Below are 24,278 nucleotides of genomic sequence, written 5' to 3'. Positions count from 1 at the left end.
AAAAATTTATTATCCTTAAATGATTGAGAATAAATATGTAAAGTTACTTTTTTTATTTTAAAAACAGCTACAACTTATTCTATAATAAGAAAATGTTAATTTTGCTTGAGTTATCTGACACAAGAGTTATCACAGTCATAGCTTAAACTTCTTACATACATTCTCTTTCATACAAATGAGCTGCAAAACAATGACTTTTCACATATTCTATTTAAGGAAATCTTTCAATGATAAAATTTTCTCCTACTTTATTAGTTGTTGAATTTAAATTAGACTTTTATCAACTTATTTTTCATTCTCCATATTAGTGCAGCAGAATTCAGACAGCTTAATATATCACAGTATTAGTGAAGATCTACATAGTTCCATCACGAATGGCTGGTGACCGTCACAATGGTGCTGTATATTCAACAGAACTCATACTGGGTTTTATACTGTTAGACATATATCTGGAATTCAGACTTTGGAAGTTACACATCATTATTGTATAACATTACAATAAAAGTAAAATCACATTAACTTTACAAAAAAAAAGCCATTGATATATGAGGAAAGAGTTTTTATACCAATGCAAAAAATAGTAAATAAACAAATAGGGAGAGTATAAGAGAAAAACTTCTTTATTAATAGAAAATTGAACAAGGGAACTTTATATCTTTATATATAAGATTTGGAATACATCCCAGATTTCATTCACATTTATAAAGCACATTAAGCCCTGTCAAAGCAGGACAATTTGTCTTCTCTAAGTGGTCTCTGTTTACAATGGATTTTACTTCTACTCCTTCTAATGACTCACTGAAAAAGGTTACAGAAGGCTATTGGAAAGGTTACATAAAGAAGCTTTTCTGATCATCCATTTTAAACAGGAAAAGAGAAATAAAAACAGAAAACAGGTCATGCCATTACTTAAAAGGCTCAACAAAAATGTAAAACAAGAGTCCATGATACCTTTCTAATATTAAGTATGCACATAAGGTACCTTTTGAATAATTGGGTCTTATGCCTTCTTTTGTTATCATATTTGTGACAGAAATAGCCAATAAATCCCACTTCACTGGAAAAAAAAAAGCATGTTTTTCATTAAATCCATCAAGTCTCGGGTGTATCTGTGTGTGTGTGTGTGTGTGTGTGTGTGTGTGTGTGTGTGTGTATCTATTGTGTTCACAAAGGTAAGTGATTTAGTTTTTGGAAAAGGAGAATGCCATTGATTTTCTTCAACTTTGGTTTAGAAACTCTAATCCACACGGTAACTAGCACTATGCGAATTTTCCACTATTTTCCAAATTAAGCAAGGAGTATATATGCCCTCTCTCCTTTCCTCTTGTTTAAAAATGAAAAAGAAACAGTCAGTCTTGACGGTCTCAGTTTCTTCCTGTAACAGACAGTAGGATATAAAAGTGAGAGTTACAAGGCTCTCTGCTGATAGTGGCAAGCTGTGCAAGCAGTACTCTTTGTTCAGTAAAATAATCCGGCCATGAAAAATGGACACGATGTCTACACTTTTATCTTTATTTTACTATATGCTAACGGCCTTATGCCACTGTATATACTTTTATATGCACTATGGTAAATTTAGTCACACACATAAAATTGAGAAATGAAGTGGTGTGAAAAAAAAGGGAATAAAGGTGCTGACCAACACAAGATGGAGGAACATATGCTAAGGAAAATGTAGCCTGAAGTAAACTGTTTGAGTTGCTGTAATAATCACTACCCACAAGTGGAAACCATTATCACTGGTCAGTAAAAATGATTTAAACTATTTAAAAAATTAAAAAAAAAAACCCGATAGTATGCAATAGAGAAAGAAAGCAATTTTTTTCTTGTTTACCAGACTTTCACCTAATTTTCACTTCTAGTATTTGCTTTTTTCCTCTGATGAAGATAAATTGGAAAGCCATTTCATCCAGGTGAATTGTTGCCACTCTTTGTAGGTAGGCGTGTAAGTGTGAGTTATAATGTTCCTGAATACATCTTAATAATTTCTTGATTTTTCTTTTCATTGTATTGTGTGTGTATGAGAGGGGGAGAGAGAGAGAGAGAAGTGTGAGGGAATTGAAGACGGTAGAGCAGAGAGGAAGGGGCATTTGTTGACCACAATGTTCTAGAAACAGCATCTCTCAACCATCAATTCATTTATTTTCATGGAATCTATATTTTATAAATTTCAGTTGAGAAAATGAGTTTCAGGTGGGTTAAGCAACTTCTTCTAAGGTACTTTGTCTGTACTCATTAAATCAATTCAAGTACCCTGGGCTTTCTGCCTTATCAACTACATTTCACTCAAGGTGAGTTTGTTAGAACATCTAGACTAGCAATAAGTTCTTTCTGTGGAACATTGTATTCAAAGTTGAAGGAGTTTAACAATAGGTTTATTTTTTCAAATATATGCTTTCTATTAAAGTATGGTCTTATGAAAAATACCATGAACATTTTGTTATTTAGAAATAAGATTACAAATCTCAAAAATACTATTTGCTAAAGTTGTAATGATGTGGTTGTGAGAACCTACTAATTTTAGCTGCTGAAGATGCTGTTGTTATCACAGCTGACCACAACCCCACCATTGTGTTGTTCACAGGTAGTTCCCCCATATCCCCCTACACTTCTTTGTCTTGTCTTGCTCTTGATTTATATCTAAGTTAATATTCCCCCATTCCCTCAATAATGTTTGGAAGCTGAATTTCATTCTCATTTGCACAAAGGTAAATGGCAGTAATATGCTACATGTCAGTTTCTTCAAATGAATTGTAATAGGTTCCTGATGAAAGTTCATAAAAATCTCTTTTGATATTACACTGATATCCTTTTCATTATGCATTGTCACTAAGCGATGATACGATAATTCTTGATCTCAACTGAAGACCTGACTTCTCCTAAAAAAGAATGCATGAAACTAATTGTCATTCAGAAATTAGGTTATTAAGAATATAGTCAGAAATAAAGGACTGTATAAGGAATGGGAATCATGACTTTTGAATCCAGTTTGCAATTATTTCTATATTCATCTAATATTATTCCTTAAAACAGTAGCAAAGATAGTTAACATATTAGAGTTGACTATTAAAATTGTATGTAAAATAAAACATAGCTAATATAAAACATAACTGAAAACCATACGTTTTTACATAATTTGATTGGAATATATTTCTAAGCAATTGAAAACACACACGCAATTTATATGAATTTATATCTTCCTGTGTATATATAATTTAAATATTGTTATAATACTGTACATGTGTACACATATTAAAAACATATTCAGATATGTATGTACAAATTATATCATCCTAAAGATACTATGGTTTTTATTATTTCCTTCATTTTTAAATACATCTTTTGTCATTTAAAAATATACCATTTAAGAAATCATGAAAATATATAGATTTGCCTCAGGACTAATATATGTAAACAGAAAAATCACATGAGAAATATCCAAAGCAGACTATATTGGGGCAAGTATCTAGTTTTGAAATTGTGATAGTGGGTAACCTTTGTGTGCATGCCTTTTCAGTTTCACAAAATAAATTCATTTGATTTTGGAATCCCACCTCACTACCAACAGATCAACCTATTATATAAATCGGGTCTAGGGAGGTTCCCCAATCTACTGAGGCTTTCGGTTCTTGAGTTTAAGGTGTAGGTTTTAGGTGCCACTTTCACAGGTTTCAGAACAGATTCTAAAGATCAGAAATCTAGAGATGTCCTGGTAATGGCCAAGTTCTCTGGAAGGGAATAGAAAAAAAACCAAAACCAAACAAACAAAAAAACCCACCATTCTGAATGCTGTGTGAAGAGGTTCCGCTGGCCCGGTTGAGTAGATGTTGCCAGCACCTACGGAAAACCTGTCCCATTCCCCTGCACCATACTGGCTTGATGGAAGTCCACCATTGTGTATACATTACTTACAGTTTTGCTCTTAATTTGTGTCCTGTCCTGCTTTGATGAGCGGTGGCCGTCTCTAAGAAATATGAAGGCACCTCAGAAATAAGAGGCTCCTCACCAGCCTCAACAGAGAGGTCTCTCATTGCCAGGCCATGGCCAGCACTGAGCTCTCTGAAAAAGAAAATCACATTTAATAGTCGTAACTTGCCACTTGTCCAATGTACATATGGAGGGTCCCAGTAGTATGGATGCTAAGGCAATCTATGCTTTCTGATATGGGTAAGTCAAGAAAGATCAGAACTACCTGAAATGAAATCTGAAGAAGAAAAACTTGAGCAGGGACCTCTTCTTATGCCTAAAAAAAAAAAAAATCACATAACAGAGCACTTAGGTAGATATAAAAGGATAGTGTATAGACAGATAAAAACAAAAAGCAATTATAAAAACATTTCATGAAAATAAAAATGACAATGGACACTTGAAAAGAAAATTAAAGATGCTGAAATTTAGTTGCAGGAATTATAGCATAGAGCAAAAATATGAAGAAATCAAAATCGTGACAGAAGAGAAAGAGGTATTACAATGTAACACAGCATTGTTACCGACAGACACACTGTTGTATTTCTTGTAAAACTGAAATCTGTGTCTTCTGCACAGCAACTCATTTCCCTCACCCCCAAGCCCCTGGCAACCACCTTTCCATTGTGTTTCTATGAGCTCATGTATTTCAGATTCCTCAGATACATGGAATTATGTAGTATTTGTCCTTCTGTGACTGGCTTATTTCACTTAGCATAATATTCTCCAGGTTCATCTCACGTTATTGTTTAAAAATAAATGCAAAATTTGCAAGAATAAGTTGCAGGATTCCAAGTCTATTAAAACTAAAAAGAAGGACAAATAGAAATCTGAAGGTCCGGTGTTATTTGTATTGGCGTGGGTCAGAAAACAACGGTAACAATAATGACAACAAATTAACATGATTTGGATTCAGAGATTGCTTTTTCCATTAAAAATTCTGGACATATGCAGCACTGAAAGGCTCAATGCACATATCTATATGAGAGGCAGAAATGCCTTTCTAAAATTGCATCAGACTGTGCCACTCTCTTGGTTTTAATTTTCTATGGTTTTCATAACCCACTCTTCTTAGCTCATCCTGAAGAAAGACCAGTTTTTAGTTAAGTACTTGCACCTCCTCCCATCCTAACCAGAATGTTTCTCAGTTCAGGCCCAAGAACATACCAAGAATGTTGCCTTCATGTTTAGAATACGTGAGACCCTCCCACTCTACAAATACTCTCTTTCCTCTTTGCTCTATTCCTATGTACTCTTGAAATATTAATTCTATCATCATCTCTAGAAAAATTTCCCAACTAAATTTAAATTAGTTAATTTTTCTGCTGATGGAAACTCTTGTATCTATCTCAGATACAGAAATTCCACATTATTTTAGTTAATCATTCTAAAATATTTTTCTCCAACCAGACCATCAACATAGTGGTAGCATTTTAATTTCAATTCATTTTCCTATCTATATCACATTAAATATAATTTGGAGCACCATAAAATGTTAAAATTAATTGTTCAGTAAATAAAGTATAATTGAGAAGGCTTTACTCCCCTTAATTTTTGTGCTGATGTTATTCTTTATTTTGTGGCCTAGGGCAAGAAAATATTCAGGATCAGTTGATGCACTATGCCTTACCAATAATATTTCTCACTAATGATGGAATTTAGGAAATGAGAGAAGCTGCATCTTGTATCCTAAATGCATTTCAGTGCTGGGAAGGGAAAGCTGACATGTGCCATTCTTACGTCAGTGTTTATGAAGATGTGGGAATCAAAAAAGGCTTTTATTAATGTAAGAAAGAAAAAAAACCCTTATCTTTTGGTTAGGCTTGAGGTGTGGATTGGAGAAATGGAGAAATAACTGCATCATGGTGTACATGTGTGTGTGTCTCCGCATAGGTGCAATTCTCAGTTTAGGAAATATTTCTTAACATTCTTTATTTCATTATTCAATCCCAAACAAAGAGCCATTTTAAACATTTATTTCCTAATCCCCTTCCCAACATGAAATTAATTCCAGAAATACACTCTACATCTTTTTATGCATTGTGGTCCAAATCACAGTGACATATTTGCATTTCTGTAAGCAATTTTGACCTCCTTATAGACAAATTTGACCCTCTTGAGAATAGGTAATTTAGAAGCACAGTCATAAGGTTATATTTAGAAATAAAATTGAAGTCAGGCAGATACAGACATGAATTGTATAGGCACATGAGTCTGTAAATAGAAATTGTGAATATGGATTACTATTTTAATAATTTTCTATCATTTTAATTTAAATTTTGAAAATGACTGATGCTCTATTACAAATAAGAAATTTCACTTAAAAGGAAAATTTCTATTGTCCTGAAATTATCTGCTTTCTAGTTACTTATCATATATCAATTAGTTTAATAATTTGTGAAATATTTTTTCTCTCAGAGGCTGAGTATATTCATATGCAAATCTGTAAGAATAAAACGAGGCTTCCAGAGTAGTTATGATTACTAATTCATCAAATTGTAAAATATGTGAAGTAGCATGGGGAATCGCATGTGGTAAGTCTTCAGCGACTATTAAACGAAGATGAAACTTAAATCATCCCTAAATATGACTTGAGTGCAGGAATAAGAACTAGCATTTACTGAGAAATTTCTACATTTCATGCACCACTCTTAGTACTAGATCTATCTCACCACAAAGAATGACAATAGAGGTTAAAGCTTGAGTTTCCAGAGTTTAATAAGGAAACTAACAAGCTAAGAGCTCAAGAGAAGGCACCTAGCAGAAAACATTTCTCATTGTTAAGTTCACTGGAGAGTGACAAGATTCAGCTCCATAGCAAGTGGCCTGAAATAAAGTCATAAATGGTAAGGCAAGCTCTCATAAGTGATGGCCACCTGATCCAGCTGCCGTGTTGCCAAATTTTTAAGCAAAGTATGATTAAACCTCCAGTAGACTTCTGTCTGTAGCAATGGGTAGAGCTAATCAGAACAATTCTGAATACCTTTGCATTGTTTTTTAGGAAAAAAAATTAAGATCAAAATTGAACTCCCAGTGGAATCATGTAAAAGAAACTCATACTTAGCACTATGTAGTCATGTGTTCATGGATTCACTGATCCATTTCCCTCTCTCTGACTTTCTCATTCTCACTTCCCTTTCTCTTTCTCTCCTTTCCTTGTCAAAGGCTCAAATTTAACTTTGTTTTACTCTCCAACTTAATGGCTGCTCAGCTATTTATTTGTCCGCATATCTATTTATTAGTCTATATAGATATTATTTTATGCATTAAAATTACTTTATAATTTTGGAACATAAGGGAGATTTTAGCTCATGCTTCATTTGCATTTTTATATAGAATTTTGCCAGGGAACCATGTTCTTTGGCAAAGAAAAAAGACCTCCATTGCACCTTAAAATGTGAGCAACGTATGTTCCATAAATATACAACTCCAATAAGTTGTTATTTTTAATGTGAGATCAGTTTATCTTCATTTATTATATGATTTAATATATTTTTGCTACTATATTTGCAAATTGTTTTGGGACTTTTATGCTTAAATTTCTCCTGCATTCTTTCCGCTTTTACTTTTGCTCAGCTTCTCCAGTTATTTCTAAGATTTGGCTTTTTATGTTTATCAATGATATTTAATTCAATAAATATTTGTGATTGTTTTAAAATCTTTACTGATTTTATTTTCAGGAAATCCTTTTTTTTAAAGAATTTTATTTTAAAGAAAATCCTTTTTTTAATGTAATAAATCTCATCTTGAATGTCACTTTGTTTAACATTAAGATCAACTCTGCTTTCACCTTTGTATTCTTGCAGAGTTAAAACTGAGTTAGTGTCCATCAACACGTTCTCAGTTTTGACTGGTTGGTATCCATGCTATATCCCTGTTAAATATTTCAAATATCACCAGCAGTTCAATGCATATTTATCACTTATAAGGTTATTTTAATAGTTTGTACTTCATATGTTAAAATTTGTGAGTATTTTAAATAAGAAACTTTACTTTTATAAATATTATTTACAGTGTCTCTGTCTTGTATTGTCTATATTAGATTTCTGCTTCTAGGTTTTCTAGTTTCTTTCATTTAAATTTATATTTCTTTTTTTTGTGTGCTCCACCATTAGAGTGATTCTTTCTATATTTCTTTGTTTTAATGAGTTGAAATGAATAAATTTTTTCCATTCTATTGATCTTATATTTATCAAATAAATAAGTGAGCATGTAAGTGAAAAGGAGCTGAAAATTATAGAACGGTGTGAACACAATATAGCTCTATATGTAGACAGAGGATATGCAATTATATGTCAACAATTTTATTTTACTTTTAAGGGAAATGACATGAAAAATTGCTTCAGGTATTCTATTGAAGGCAAAAATATATTTATGCTCCACATGCCTGGGTATCTTTTCAAAGGAAGCGATAAAGGGAAAGAGAGAGAAGGACCGACAATAAACAGCTCACAAAGCTAATCATTAAGGTACCACTGAGTGTAGATAAAGTTTTGGGTTCTTAGCCACACTGATTTGGTGTTTTGTCAGAAGACCAGTGCTTTTCAGATTCCCAATTGGTTTATTCCTGCTTAAACCTCTTAGAAAATACCTCCACTTTAATTGTGAAGGGGACAGCTGAACAGTCACTTTTAAATATGTTTAGCTGTATGTTGTATTTACATTTAGAAATATCTCTTTTCATTCAGAGTAAGAAATAGATAATGATGAGAAAAACATGTTTTTCAAATGTTTCATAAACAAAAATATAAATTATTTAGAATGAAGTTTTGCTCAGTTTAAACAAAACCATTTAAATCCTTGATTTAATTTCAAATACTTCCTCCTACTTAAACGTAAGCTGTGTGAGGATAAAGACTTTGACATATTGTCCACAACACTTTGAATAAGGCCAGGTACATGTGAGATTCTCAAGGCACATATAAAGTGAATATGTAGAGAGTGGATGATAGAATCAAATACTCATGACTCACGGAAAATGATAGAATATTTGGAAAGAAAGGGGATGGGAGAGGAGAGCAAAAGAGAAAGGGATTAAGGCAGAGAGAAAGGGTGGGAAGGAAGAAGAGAAGAAAGGTAAAAAAGAAAGGAAAGGAGGGTTGAAGGAAGGAAGAAATAGCATTATGAAATACATTTTATTTTGTTTGGAAAGATGTTATATTATATACAGAATTCAAAAACGTCAAGCTGAATTTCTTTTCCCAGTTGGAACAAAAAGGATTCTTATGCCAATTTCAAATTGAAATCTCTTTTCAGTTCTCCAAACAGTTGGTAACCTGAATGTTCGTAATTTGAATAAAAAGTAGGATGATTTCCAAGGAGGAATTGAGATTTTAAAATTCAGGTCTCTCAAATGGGAATAGGAGAGCAGTTCTCTGTTTGTGAAATGCATTGCCTGCTGTTTTCATTAAACAGTAACTGTACTTTTTTTTTGAAACTGTGCCCCGTAAAAATAGAAAGGAAAAAAAAAAAGATCAGACAAATTCAAGTCAAACAGTTGGAGTTTTTGGTATAGCTGTCGTATTTTACCAAAATGTCAAGTACCTAAATGCAGACAGTTTATGTTCACTGCTATTTTAAGAGCGACAATCCTTGGACGGAAGCTGGTTTTGATGAAAGTAGTGCACACTACCACGTCCTCAGGAGCTGAAAGAACTCACCCGTAGGAGAAGAATAAAAGCAATGAAAGCACCTGCTCTGAGCCAGAGAGGATGCTGTCTGGAAGTATAAGCTGTTTTCCTCCTTAGCTATGCCATCTGAACCACTTAGTGAAGAGCACCAAGCAAACAAATCGTGTTAGATCACAAGATACAGCAAAGGCAGAAAATTCAACAAACATATTTAAGGAGTGTTTCGTTATTCACATATTTTCAATGAGATTTGCAAAAATTCTATCTGATCACATTTTTACAGTTTACTTTTTCAATGAATTGAAATGTTCTAAGTTTCATTATGAAATGATAATAAGGTAGTTTGCAAGAGTTGATTACAAACTATTAAAGCATGTTTCCAAGGTCTTTATTTTCAAAGAAGTTTTTGTAACTTTTAAAAAATTATTGACAAAATTCAATTCTTGCATTTGTATGCTATTTAAATTAGGGTAACATATTCTCATCTGGAGATCTGGATGAAATATATGGGAGCCAACAGTTTAAAAGTAAAGGAATCTTTTTGCTGTTGATCTTGACAGGTAGAGTAGACTTGGGAGATCAAGTATCCAGTTTCCGCTCCAGGGTTCTTATAAGTCAAAAGATCTAGACGTTTATAATAGTACCTCTCAGATACTCTCAGACACAGTCTACCCTCATTGCTCTCTATTTGAGAATGAGCCTACTCAAAACCCAGAATCAATACACGCAGTTCTTTCATGGTCATCGGTGGATCTGTGTAGAGTGGGTGAGTCACCTGACATGCTCATTTTCCAGCTGAGTTCCAATAAGGCGATGTTCTGCCTTCTTATAAGAAGTTCTTATAAGCTCTCATATTGTAAATAAGCATCCTTTTTGCAATCTAATTAGTGACATAGTTTGTGTTTTTTTGCATCTGTATGCTTTCTATGGTGATTTTGTTTAACATGACCCCAACTATAGTGTTGACATGCAGTCTAGCGTTTATAAGCACAAAGTGATGTGTCTTACAGAGAAAATATTACACTCTCTGTTTGTTAAGGTATGTGTTATAGTGTTGTGGGCCATGAGTTCAATGTTTATGAATCAGCAATATACATTAAAAAGATATCTTTAAAGAGAAACACAGATAAAACAATGTTATGTATTGAATGTTTGACTAAAACATTCTGACCAGAAGTCACAGAAACCTAACCTTTATTTTCCCTAGGAGCGATGGCTTAGTGTTCACTAATTCAGTGTTTGCAGCAAAATTCTGGAACATAACTATTATGAACAAACAGAATTAACTATATATGTAATATAATATGGTATATATAGTAACAATAGCAAACATAAGTTAAATATAAATATTTGCGACTTACAACTGTTAATTTTATTCTATGTGTCAACTGGACTGGGCCACAGGATAGCCAGATATTTGGCCAAACATTATTTTGGGTGTGTCTGTGAGGATATTTCTGGATGGGATTAACATTTGAATGAATAGACTGAATAAAGCAGATTGCCTTCCCCAAGGTCAGTGGGCCACATCTAATCAGTTGAAGACCTGAACAGAACAAAAATCCTCAGTGAGAGGGAACTGCTTCTGCTTGACTGCTGTGAGCTGATACATCTGTCTTTTCTGGCCTTAAGATGTGGACTGAAACACTGGCTCTTTTTGGGTCTCAAGTCTGCTAGCTTTCAGACTGGAATTTACACCATCAGCTCTCTGTATCTCAGGCCTCTGGGCTCAGACTAGAACTACATACAGACCCTCCTGGGTCTCCAGCTTGCAGACAGCAGATCTCAGGAATTGTCAGCCTTCATAACTGTGTGAGCCAATTTCTTGTAATAAATCTCTATGTCTGTCTTATCTATATTTATCTATCCATCTATTCTATTGGCTCTGTTTCTCTGAAAAACCATGACTAATACTTTAATGTTAGCTCTCCTTCATCTGCATGTGTGTGTGTGCATGTGTGTGTGTGTATATATGTGTGTGTAAATGTTTGCTACCTAAGGGAAATGTGTGTGTGTTGCTTTTGTTATTATCTTTTCTCTCTCTCAAAAAAATCACATTAAAATGACAGTAAAGTAGTACAGATTACAATAAAGTCATAATGATAGCAGTGGTATGGAAGTAAACCACAGATTGTGAAGAATTTATGGATAACTTTACGCAGACTGAATTTTACTGACCGATCAACTAGAAGCAACAAGTTCTAGTCCACTGCACTGACAAGACAATGATGTAGCTTTTCCTCTCAAGAGAGACTCGTAAACACCCTGGTCTCTATGCCAAGTAGGTATAAAAATGTCAGAAATTGGATGGAGAGCAATCATAAAGACAGCAGTGAACAGTGGTTAAAAGAGAAGATCTGCTCAAAATAAATCACTGCCAAGGAGTGCAAGAATCTATAGTCTGCAGGCTGGCACCCCAGAAGGGATTTTCACCTAAGTAGAGAAAACGGCCGATGGACAGTGGGGGCTCTAAGATCCCTTGTCTGAAAGGGAATAATCCACACAGGCAAGGCACAGCTTCATGCTTTTAATCAAAGGGGAAAACAACAGGACAGCAGAGCAAATATATACCATTGTCCTCGATGGATCAACTTCACAATTAATTCGTGTATCAAAGTAAACAACAGGGAATGCCAGACATACAATAAAAACAAACAACACACAAGAGAAAGACTATGATGAACAAACTGATCAAAGAACTCTAGATAAAACAACAATAAATTAGAAAAAGAGAAATTTTAAAAAACTACTTGAATGATAAAAAGTTCTGGATATTGTAATGTACAGCATGGTGACACCATTAACTATTCTGTACAGTGTATTTGAAAGTGGCTAAGAGAGTAGAACTTAAAAGTTCTCATCACAAGGGAAAGAATTAAGCAGTCTTTTAACTGATATAACAATGTCAATTACTGTGGACTGTGTTGGTGTATGCATACATATATATAAATGTGTATATTTATGTATTTATAAATTATATATATATCATATAATTCCAACAAGTGATCTTGAGATATAATAAGTATATTTGGCTAGGATTGTGATTTTCAAAGCCTTAAATTTGTATATTTTCTATCTAGTAATCATCTTTGTGACTTACATAATATTTTCATTGTATAAATACATTTTATTAAATTTGCAGAACACCAGACAATTAGTATAAATAATGAATAAACATAGGTAAACATATATTACAAAGAAAATAAATGTATAATTTAGGGGGTGTATCACTACTGACATGCAATGATATTGCACTATTTCATATTATAACCAATAATTCTAACATATGCATTATTATATCTATAAATACACATTATTAGGAATAAACTAGGTAACCTTATCTGCTTAGTATTTTTGTTGCTAATTTGCATTTAAAATCTTTGAGGCAATTAATGGTACATGCTGTTTATACCTGTCGACAACTATTTAAAACTAAAGTGAACTGTGAAATCTAATGGTCAGGGACAGTCCATTTTCTCACCCTTACATCTAATGTATGCGTGTTTATCATATATAGATGTATGCACTCATGGGGTGAATATGATTTGCCAGGAACTCAGCCCACATTTGTACTTTGATTCTCACAACAACTTTATAAGATATGGTACTCTATCTCTTCTCTGCAGAAGAAGAAAAGGAAGAATAATACAAAGGCAAATTGCTCTGATGATAAAGAACCACAGTCCTAATCTATATATAAATGTTTTGAAATGTTAAATAATATAAATTATTTAGTCCATAATGTATTTGTTAATACTCAAGGACAAGTATAATGTAATACATTATTTTTTCTTTCTTACTGAAGTATAGTCAGTTTACAATGTTGTGTCAATTTCTGGTGTATAGTATAATGTTTCAGTCATAGATATACATATATATTCCTTTTCATATTTCTCTTCATTATAGATTATTACAAGATATTATTAATTGATAGTAAACTGAAACCCCAGTGTATGTTATTACCTACCGTGTTCTTTGCTGGAGCAGTGGTTCTTGTACAATATAACCAAGACCCATAACTCCTATCACTGGGATTAACAAAACTAATACACACAGTTAGGTTTCCAAGAGATATTATCAGAAGTTATAAAATTAATCTTAAATATTTATGTACTTAATAATTACTTACACTGCTTGTTAAAAGTATTGATTTTTTTTTTGTCTCCCTCCTTGACATATTCATTCAGTAGGTTTGAGGTGGGGAGGGCATAGCTCAGATGGTAGAGCACACGCTTAGCATGTACAAGGTCCTGGGTTCAATCCCCAGTTCCTCCTCTAAAAATAAATAAATAAGTAACCTAATTTACTGCCCCCGTAAAAAAAAAAAAAACATTCAGTAGGTTTGATAGAGTTGTCCCCCAATCTGTATGTTTATTTAAGAATCCATGTGATTATTGATTCATGTGGTTCGTGGACCACCTTGTAAGTGTATTGTTATGGATAATGTTACATCCTGTATTACCATCTCAGAAGTGAGCCCTTGGAACCTTCTCAGTGTGTGTTCTCTTGGGCTAACAGACAGGGCCAGTAAATATATTTTTCAAGTCATTCACTTTTTAGTGAAAGTAAAGTGACCTTTCACATATTTATAGCATATAGTGAATTAATGTAGTTCACAAGATACCATACTTCAACTGTTTTTCCTTCCCACTTCATATTTTATCATTCCCCAACACCTGTTATCTCCATGTATATAACTCAATGATAGTAAACTGATTTCAGTCTCAGGAAATTTATTCAAATTCCAATATCTTTCATTTCTTACAGCTGATCAATTGTCAGATTAAGATTTACTAGCCATTCTAATCAAGACTTCTTCTCTTGAAGACTTGACCCAGCACTCTCCTAATGTGTTCCACAGTGTTTTGGGAGCACTTGCTTCACTACACTGCAGTTGTGATCTTACTCTCATCACCTTCTCAAGTTGCAGAAATCCATGCATTTCTACACCCACAGCAATTCACACAGTGATTTAGGCCTGGTTAAAACACGATGGTTTTTATGTTTTATTTAATTTGTAGAATTTTTTTAAGTATAATTGACATCCAATATTATATTAGTTTCAAGCATACAATATAGTGATTCAATATTTTATAGGTTACACTCCATTTAGAATTATTACAAAATAATGGCTACATCCTTATTGCTTATTTATTTTATACATAGTAGTCTGTGTCTCTTAATCTGATATTCCTATCCAACCTTCCCCACTTCCCTTTCCTCACTGTTAACCTCTAGTTTGTTCTATATATCTGAAAGTCTGTTTCTGTTTTTTTACAGACATTTTCTGTTGATTTTTAAATAAAAAAGTTTTATGTTCGTAGTATCTTTTAGTTTAGGATTTACCATATTTTTCTGAGGTTATTTTTTTAAAGTTTAAATTTACTTTCCTTACCTTGGGGATGTCAAATCGGAAGCCATTTAAAACTTCAAAATCTTGTTACATATTATTTAAATAATTTATTTTTCCACTGGATAGAGAAAGGTTATACTGAGTAAAATTTGTATGTATAATTTTTATACACAGTAAGTACTTTATATTAAAACAAGTGAAAAAATCACAGATTCTGATGCTTTAGACTCGAAGTATAAATAGTATAAAAAAATCAATAAGCTTTTAGGCATCACTGAGTGAGATGTACACTTTTTTTGAAGTAGTCTATGGATATTTTAAATATTAAATAAGACATTCATACTTAATATTATATTAAAAAGTCTGATGTAAAATATCTGAGGAACACTCACAAGTTATAAAGAATTCTGTCAATTTTGCAGATAGTCATAATTTATTAACATTTTTACTTGTTCAGTTTTTCATTTTTCCCTGAACTTCTAAAGAAAAATGGCAATAACCCTGAAAACTTCAGTGCTAAGAAGAGTGTGATAATCTACAATCTGCTTAATTCATCCTCACTAATAAATTATTTGACATTAAGTGAAAAACATATTTGCAGAAATTTTTGCCTAACTCATCATCATCAATGTCTAATCACTTAGCTGTTATAAATGAGAGCAAGTGATTTTTCTTCGTTTATACATGAGAAACAGTAATGAGCAATGGAACTCGAGCACTAGAAAAGTTAAGAGAGACAAAATTATACATCTCCATCACACCTGGACTATGTTAGTCTTTAGGCCATTAGCCTCCTCTTAATTTTTGTGGTGTATATATGAAGAAAACTCTTTTACTGGAATCTTCAATGATCTCTCAAAGGAAAACACAATCTATTTGTGTTTGTGGATGCTTCCCTTATAAGGTGTGCAATGTTTAATATTTTGAACACCACAGAAATTACTCTTATATTATGTCAGCACTTATTATTAACTAACATAATTCACTGATTCATGACTCCATTAGAAATTAACGTGGATCTAGTATGTTCCAAGCAAACTACATGATGAAGTGGAACAAATAATTTTCACAACCAGTTCAAGCTGGAAAACTTGGTTTCCTTAGGACGGATGACTAATTATCTTTCCACAGATGACCTGTTACATTGGATGAATGTTTGTTTTAGTTCTCATTTTCCTGTGTGAAGGTGATAATATAGTATAACAATGAATAATTTAGATCAGCATCTTGAAAATGTTAAAAAAAATTGTCCCATTTAGTATGGAATGAATTTTTTTGATCTGAAATTCCCTCAAACTGAACTCTTCTTTATTCTAAAATGGAGAAAACATTGATTGTGATCTAAGTGCTGTCACTTAGTGTGAGGGAGGTAGCAGTGAACACCAGCCAGCTACTTTCTCCATTGAGTGCAGACCATAGCATCAGGTATCATAATGTAAACCATTGTCATGATGTCTATTAAGAGTATCTATGACTATTTGGTGTAAAGCCTGAGAGTTTGTGTTGAGGGTGGTGCTATAATTTATAAATTTAATAATTTATCTGTGCTAAAGAAAATGTGTGAAAAATGGTAATGCTACCACTTTGTTGAGGATTCAGTGAGTTGAGTGGTTTGGAAATTTGTCTCATTCCATGTAATTCAGTGTTTCTAGTTACATCAAATTGTTTAAGAAAATGCAAATCCTGTATAATATTAAAAGGCTAAAAGTCAAAAACATCCCCATTAAATTTGTTTAATTTCTAGAAAAATATGAGACTTTCTCTCAAAAAAAATTCTCTTTATGTATTTTGTATCTTAAATTGGGTGGGAGGTATTTTTACTGGAGAAATAGTTTAAAGGAATTTTCATTTTTATAGTTAGCATGGAATGTGTCTGATGTTCTGGGGTAGGAATGTGTAATTACACAGGGAAAAATTGGAGATTCTACAGAGGCACACCTACTCCATGCAAGAGTTCAGATATCTGCAATGAAACTAAAACAAAATAAATATGCTGTGTTGGTCAGGATTCTCCAGTTAAAAAGAACCAACAGGATGTGGGTGTATAGAGAAAGAGATTTATTATAAGGTATTGGCTCATGCGATTATGGAGGCTGGCAAGCCCTAATCTACAGTATGACCCAGCAGTCTTCAGACTCAGGAGAGCTGATGGTGCAGTTCTTGTCAAAGACCAGCAGTCTGGAGACCCAGGGAATCCAATGGTGTAGCTCTAGTTGGAAGGATGGCTGGCACAGATCCAGGAAAGAGACGGTGTAGACGAAGTCCAAAGGCAGTCTGCAGGAAAATGCCCTCTTGCTAGGGAAGGCTGGTCTTTTTGTTATATTCAGGCCTTCAACTGGTTGGATGGGGTTTATCCACATTATGGAGGCTCATTTTCCTTTTCAATGTTCCCCAATTTAATATTAATGTCTTAGCTGATACAGAAAATCGATCATCATATATATTTACTAATAGTTTTCAAATAGAGTTTATATATATACAATTATTTTATAAGCATTCTTAAATTCTTTCTGATTGTTTTGGTTATTGTTTTTACATACAATTTTTTAAGTTCCCTAAGGTTCACTCTAAAGGGATGACATGAATTGCAGGTGGAATGTGTTGCAGTCATCAAGCATGGTTGGGGTTACAGAAAGGGGATAGACAAGCAGCAGTGCCTGTATAATTATGTATTTTAGTATTTTAAAATATCCATCAGGGTGTAAGTGTCGGTGTGTGTATGTGTGTGTGAGTGTGTGTGTAGATATGGAGTGTGAGATATAACTTTCAAGGATTCAAATAATATTGTGCGGAACGTATGAACTAAAAAGAAGTCACCTTAAATTTAAGGAAAAACCACGATCATAATTCCAAGGACAAAAACTAAAGGTATTTTTGAAGGAAATAATGTAAATTATGGCAAAGTTAGGAAAGCACTATTTCTGTGAATGTATAGAGAGGCTGAGAAAAGGAAGTCAGAGAAGCTAGAAATAAAATATTTCACATGAACTTAGGTCAAGGCAGAAATTTTTAAGTAATTTCTCCAATGCTTGATAGGATTTCAAGGTCACTAGTTAGATATTGAGTAATCTCTGATCTCTAAAATAAGTGTATAATAATGGAAACATTATCAAATACATGGTTTTAAATTAATTAAAATTGTCACTCTATGTGGCATATACACATTGTATTAAAAATAAACACACTCTAAGTAGTTGACACATTATGTGTGCCCCATGTCCTTTCTTTATAGATTTTCTTATTGTTCCTTCTAAGAGGCATACAGAAGCACCGAAGGGTAGAACGTCTCAGATCATAACACAGAAAAGAGGTCTATAAACTGGGAAACCCTTCTGGTGTTATGTGCAACTTGGAAAAATAAAAGAGGGAGAAAGTATACTACTCAGCTAGAGGACAAAGATCAAAGAAAAGAGCATTTCAAAATTGCCTTTATCCAAAGGAATTAAGAATGACACGAAGAAAGGACTTTATATAGAAGTAGTCTAATTTTAAAGTACACTGTGGTTCATTTTTGACAAGTTTTATGCAGCATTTTCCACTTCTTTAAAAAAAAACCAACTTTATATAGAAGTGTGTGTATTTCAGTGCATTTGTGATGGGTTAAATATTGTTCTTAATTCTCCACTCTTCAGGAAACAGGGACATATAGCCATACTATGTAACATATATAGATAGCTCTGCCTCCTGGTAGAGATTGCAAAACCTGCATCCCTGACAAACTGACATTAGGTTTGGCCATTAGAGATGACTGGACCAGTCAACTTTCAGTGGACCAATTGGAGCAAAGTCCTTAAATACAATTGCTAGGCTTTGCCCCACCTCTCATGCCCCTACCATGTACTATGAGAAGAGCACACCTTGGGTTACTGCTGGTCCAAGGAGAATGGGAAGACCCCAAAGCACAGAAAGCTGAACAACAGCCTGAAATTGAGCTGCTCCATTGCACCAACAGAGACATGAGTCAAGTGAATGTTTACTGTTGTAAATCACTGAGATTCTGGGTGTTATTTGTCACATACCACTGTTGACGCAATAGTTGACTAAGGCAGTTCCATGGGTATCTTGCAAGAGGAAATATTGGCATTGCTCTATGAAAGACACCTTTTTAATTTTTTTCAATTGAGATATAATTGATATAGAATATTATATTAGTTTAAGGTATAAAACATAATGATTTAATATTTGTATGTATTGAGAAATAATCACACTCTAAGTCTAGTTAACACCTATCACCACACAGTTACAATTTTTTTCTTGTGATGAGAACTTTTGAGATCTACTTCCTTAACAACATCCAAATGTACAATATAGTTTTATTAACTACAGGCACCATGCTGTACATTACATCGCATGACATTTCTTTTATAACTAGAAGTTTATACCTTTTGAACCCTTCACCCAACAGCTTTGTTGTTTTATTCATTTATGTCTTTGTTTCTTTTTATCTCTATCCTTCTCTTTTTACTATGGTGATGACCATCAGTATAAGGCGTTTGATATATATCCATTTACTTTATGTTTTAATAAAAATGAGTATTGATTTCTATGTCTTTTTTAAAATTTTCATATATATTTTGTATTTTAGGTTTGGTTTTTTTTTTTTTTTTTCCAGAATGTTACAGACCTGGCTGACTTTAATTTAGAAGCAGCTTTTGGCTGTGATCATTCATGTCTGAGTCACACTCCAAACTAAAGAAGCCCTGCCTTCCTTCATAGGAGAAGGAACAGATTATTTTCTGATCATTTTTTCCCCTTTTTCTACAAAGGAGTGAGTTTGGCAATAACAAATTTCATGACATTCTTACCAGATTCAAAAGTCACCCTTGAAGCTTTTCCCTTTCACTCCTCCATGAGGATATGGTAGTCCCTGATCCACCCTCTCTCATCTAAAATGTGTATGCAGCAAAGAGGCTTGTGTACATCTGTCTGATAATGACTATAAACAAATGCCTTCAAATAAAAATATAAAATCACATGACTGAAATAAAGCCAAGAGCACACAAGCAAAATAAAACATCAACTTTAGCAGCAAAAGGCTGTGGTATGGGGAAGAAAAGACCTCCTGAGGGACCTGGTGACTGACCCGCGTCCATCAGCACAAGCACGATGCAAATATCAGGAGAGGCAGGCAGAGGACAGAGCCGAGGCTCTCTGGATGGTTCACACTGGGACATGTTGGGAGCTATTTTGTGGATTTGCCAGGAAAAGACAGGCATTCTTTAGGCCTTTTCCTGGCATTGCGATTGCTGGCAGGTGGACAGCAGGGAGCCACCAGGGTCACCTCTCAGTTTTTGCCATCACAGATCTTCACCAGAATCATCTGGTGATCCTTCAGAGTATCTCCCAAGATGTCGTGGTACAGCGACTTACTACACAGCCACTCACACTCCAATCTGTGATCCAGAACGTCCATCTTCCTGCGAGACTCCAGAATGAGAATCAGGATCTTGGGCCTTTGTTTCTGCTTCCCTGTGGCCTTGTAGAGCCTTTTAGCAAAGAAGGCCGGTGTCCCTCACACATCCCACCATGCCAGCATTCCCTGCACCAGGTCTTGAGATATCTCCTGGCAGATGCTGTTAGTGTCTCGCTAACCTGTCTGACATTCGCTGATACTCATTGAAAACGGCCACTTTGGGTCTGGCTCCTCCAGCACAGAGCTACTTTGAACTTGGACTCATCTATTCCCAGGCAGTTCCAACCAGTTGCATACAGTTTCTGGACATCTCTTTGGACTAGTCACATGACCACATTTGTGCTACCATCCCAGTTTCCCTGAGAGAGAGAGAGAGAGAGAGAGAGAGAGAGAGATGAGGAGCTGCTGAAAGTGTCCTGACATGTCACATTGAATGGTCCTCTGCAGGGTCTATTTGAATATTGTTTTGTAGGCTTTGCTCAGTTCCCGGATGTGCTCATTGCTGAAGGAGGTGAGGACTTCCTGAGTCAGGCTTCATCCATGCCAGCCCTCTTGGGGGCTTCCTTTATCTCATACACATTATGGAGGCCAGGATCTTCATCAGAGACTAAGTTATCTTCTCAAAGGTTCCTGGCAGTTCAGATTTCAGATCTTTGTTCAAATCCTCCCCGTATGCTGTCAGGACAGGAGAATCTGCTGCCACTGCTTGCTGGAGCCACTCCCCAGGCAGCTGTTGACGGCCTGCCCCCAAGTCCTTAACGTTTCATAGCCTTTTGTGGGGCCTTGGCATCTGCAGGGGTCAAAGCCAAGAGCACACATGATGGTGACTTGATTTCCAAATTGGGCTGGGGGTTGACAGGTCCAGACTGTGGATGTCCTGGGTAGCCTGGCCCCGGCTGCTGCTGCTGCTCTGGAGGTGGCATTGACAGCTGCCCAGGGTTGGCTCCTGGGGGCTTCTGACCAGAAAGCAGCATGGGCTGGCCTGACGCTGGGGTCCCTGAAAATGGGCTTCCCTTGGTAAACGTGTACATTCCACATGGAGAAACTGGCCGTGGGGCAGAAGGAGACTTCCCAAAACCGCGGGGGAGACCAGAAGGCCCAAAGCTACAGGTTTAGCATGTTGGCTTCTCTGAACATCCCAGACCTGTTAGCTACCATTCCTAAGAGGCAGTCCTGGTTGAACTGCCCTGCATAGTTGGCCTTGTTTTCCAGCCAGATGACACCACCTGGTCCAGGGCCACCTGGTGCAGTGGACTGTTAGCCACTCGCCAGCTGGGGATAGCTTGTGTAGTCAGTCCATGGCTACATCTGGCCACCGGCCACAGGAGCAGTGGGCCATGAAGGACAAAAGATGACATGGCCGGGAGCAGCTACCTCTGTGGGTGTCCTGGGCAGGGCACCTTGGGTCTAGGGCCACTTGAGAGACTTAAATGAGGGCAGGGCATTTTATATCCTCCTCCTTGACCTCACTGAGGTGCAGAATTTTTACTTGCAAATGATCACCTAAATTTTACCAGATCCTTTGCTTTCCAAATGTATAGTGAGTAAAAATCTTCCTAAGGGAAGAGTGTGTACCTGGGTGCTTAATCCCATTAAAAAAATTCTTTGACTGATGTATATATATTAGATTGTGAAGATTCAAGAAACTCACTCTTAGCAAAGTTTACATTTGAGTTTTCTGGAAAGTAAGATGTGAAATAAAATGAGAGGTGGAGCACTGAGAATAGATTGTGTTGGTAGTGTATTATAGTTAATAATAGCATTATGCTAGGATTTCCATATATCTATTTTTATGAAACGTTATAATGAAAGAAATAATGGGCAATGAATAAGGTCCTATTTGTTACATACATTAATAAGTAACTGCTCTTATACCAGTAGGGTAGAGTTAATGGCCTCATTTCAAGATAAAGGATAGCTTTGAATAAAATTAATCCATTCACAGGTTGAAATGTTACACTGTAGCCTTTACTGCACATGCATGAAGTTAACATTAAAAAAAAAAAAACAGTCCTTATATTTATAAAGTACACCAATTTATTTTGTTTTTCTTTGTAGCTTCAGACATTACCTGATATAAATCATGGTTTAGAGTTAAGAAAACAAGAAAGAAAAAGCTGTTATTTTTTTACCTGGAGATGAATAAACCTATAATATGCACAATTCATGTTTTGACAGAACTTTTATTAATACATCACGGACAATTTATCTCAATTTGTTTTAGATTAATTACATGGTAGTATTGATAGCTTTTAGTCTGTCAAACTTGAAAAACAAAAGCTTAAAAAATTCAACAGTATTTTATAATCAGGTAATAGAAAAGATGTAATGTTTATGACAGAGACTTATTAAAATTTTCTCCTTTATTTCTAAATGCTTTAGAGTATTTATATGAAGGGAAGTTATCAAAAGTTATAAAAAAATTTCGTCTGAACTTCAGAAGTTATGGATCACATAATCTTATTTTCTGTGATCAAGATTGGAATAGTGAAAGCAAATTAAAGCACACCTTCCTAAGAATTCTCTCAGAAGGATAATAGCATTTTTTGAGGACATCACAATTAAGCAACATATTTTATTTTTCTTGCTAATGTGATTTGCTTTTAAAATGTAGTTAAGGAAATTCTTCAGAATATATTCAATATTCTTACTCTTGTATGAAAATTATGCCTTTAAACTTTGTATAACACATCATTTTTATTTTGAATATTAACATGATTGAAATTGATATTATCTCTAGGAATATAATGCATAGCATAGTGACTATAGTTAATAATACTGTATCATACACAAGAAATTTGCTAAGAAAGATCTTAAATGTTCTCACTACAGGGATAAAATGGTAATTAAGTAAGATGATGCAGGTGTTAGCTAACACTATGGTGGTGATTATTTTGCAATACATAAATGTATCAAATCAACACATTGTACACCTAAAACTTGCACAAAGCACCATATTAATATGTCTCAAAAAAGCTGTAAAAAAATTAACAATTGGCATTTTCATAAAAATAACTGGGAAAGTCCTAGGAAAAGGCAAGTGATGGATTTTACTATTTAAAAAAAAAACCCACATAGGACTTCTTCCAGTTTCTGCACATATGTAGAAATGGCATAGCACAAAGGCACCAGAAGTATGCAGTACCATAAACAGAATATGCTCAGACATTTAGAGCCAACTCTACCACAGCCTGTTCATCTGAAGACCCACTTCCATGTGGTGGTATTTTTAGTTAGTAGAATATTGTCCTCCTCACCCCTACCAAAGATGTCTACATTCCTATACTCTGAAACCTATGAATATATTCCCTTACATCGCCAAAGAGATATAACAGATTGATTAAATTAAGACTTTGCCATGAGGGAGATTATGCTGGGGCAGTATAATTCCAAGTTTGCTTACAAGAGCAAGTCAGGAGAGTAAGAGTCAGAGAAAGGGAAGAAGCAGAAGTCTGGGTGATGTGGGGCCACGAGTCCAGGAATGTAGATGGCCCCTATAAGACCTACAAGGCAAGGGAATGGATTCTTCCCTAGAGCATCCAGAAGGAACATACCCTGCCAATACCTTGATTTTAAAAGTTTTAAACTCCAGAACTGTAAAAGTATAATTTTGTGTTATTTAAGCCACTAATTTTGTGATAGCTTATTAAAGCAGTGATGCGAAACAGTGTTTAAGAACAAGAAGGTAGAATAAAAATTAGAGCCATATATGAAGAACTGGAAAGAATTATTATTCTTTCTTCTAAAAGGATTTTCATTCAAGAAGTATTATTAGCTATATTGAGAATCAGAATTTTCCTCATTTATTTTCTGTGTCAACTATGTCTAATTTTGATCCCAGTTAGAGTCTTTGGAAATCATTCACAGTGTGTTTTTCAAGTTTTTTTTCTAACAGATGGGGTCTGCTTCCCCATTC

At 34.6% G+C, this 24,278-nt stretch overlaps 1 pseudogene; it reads right to left on the bottom strand.

The window, feature by feature from the left end:
- Positions 1 to 20,233: 20,233 nt before the first annotated feature.
- On the bottom strand, positions 20,234 to 21,400 carry LOC105093626 (annexin A11-like; annotated as a pseudogene).
- Positions 21,401 to 24,278: the final 2,878 nt, after the last annotated feature.

This window comes from Camelus dromedarius, chromosome 3 (genome assembly GCF_036321535.1).
Source record: "Camelus dromedarius isolate mCamDro1 chromosome 3, mCamDro1.pat, whole genome shotgun sequence".
NCBI classification, from domain to species: Eukaryota; Metazoa; Chordata; class Mammalia; order Artiodactyla; family Camelidae; genus Camelus; species Camelus dromedarius.
Note: the sequence above shows the minus strand (reverse complement) of the source record. Positions and strands in the feature narration are given on the sequence as shown.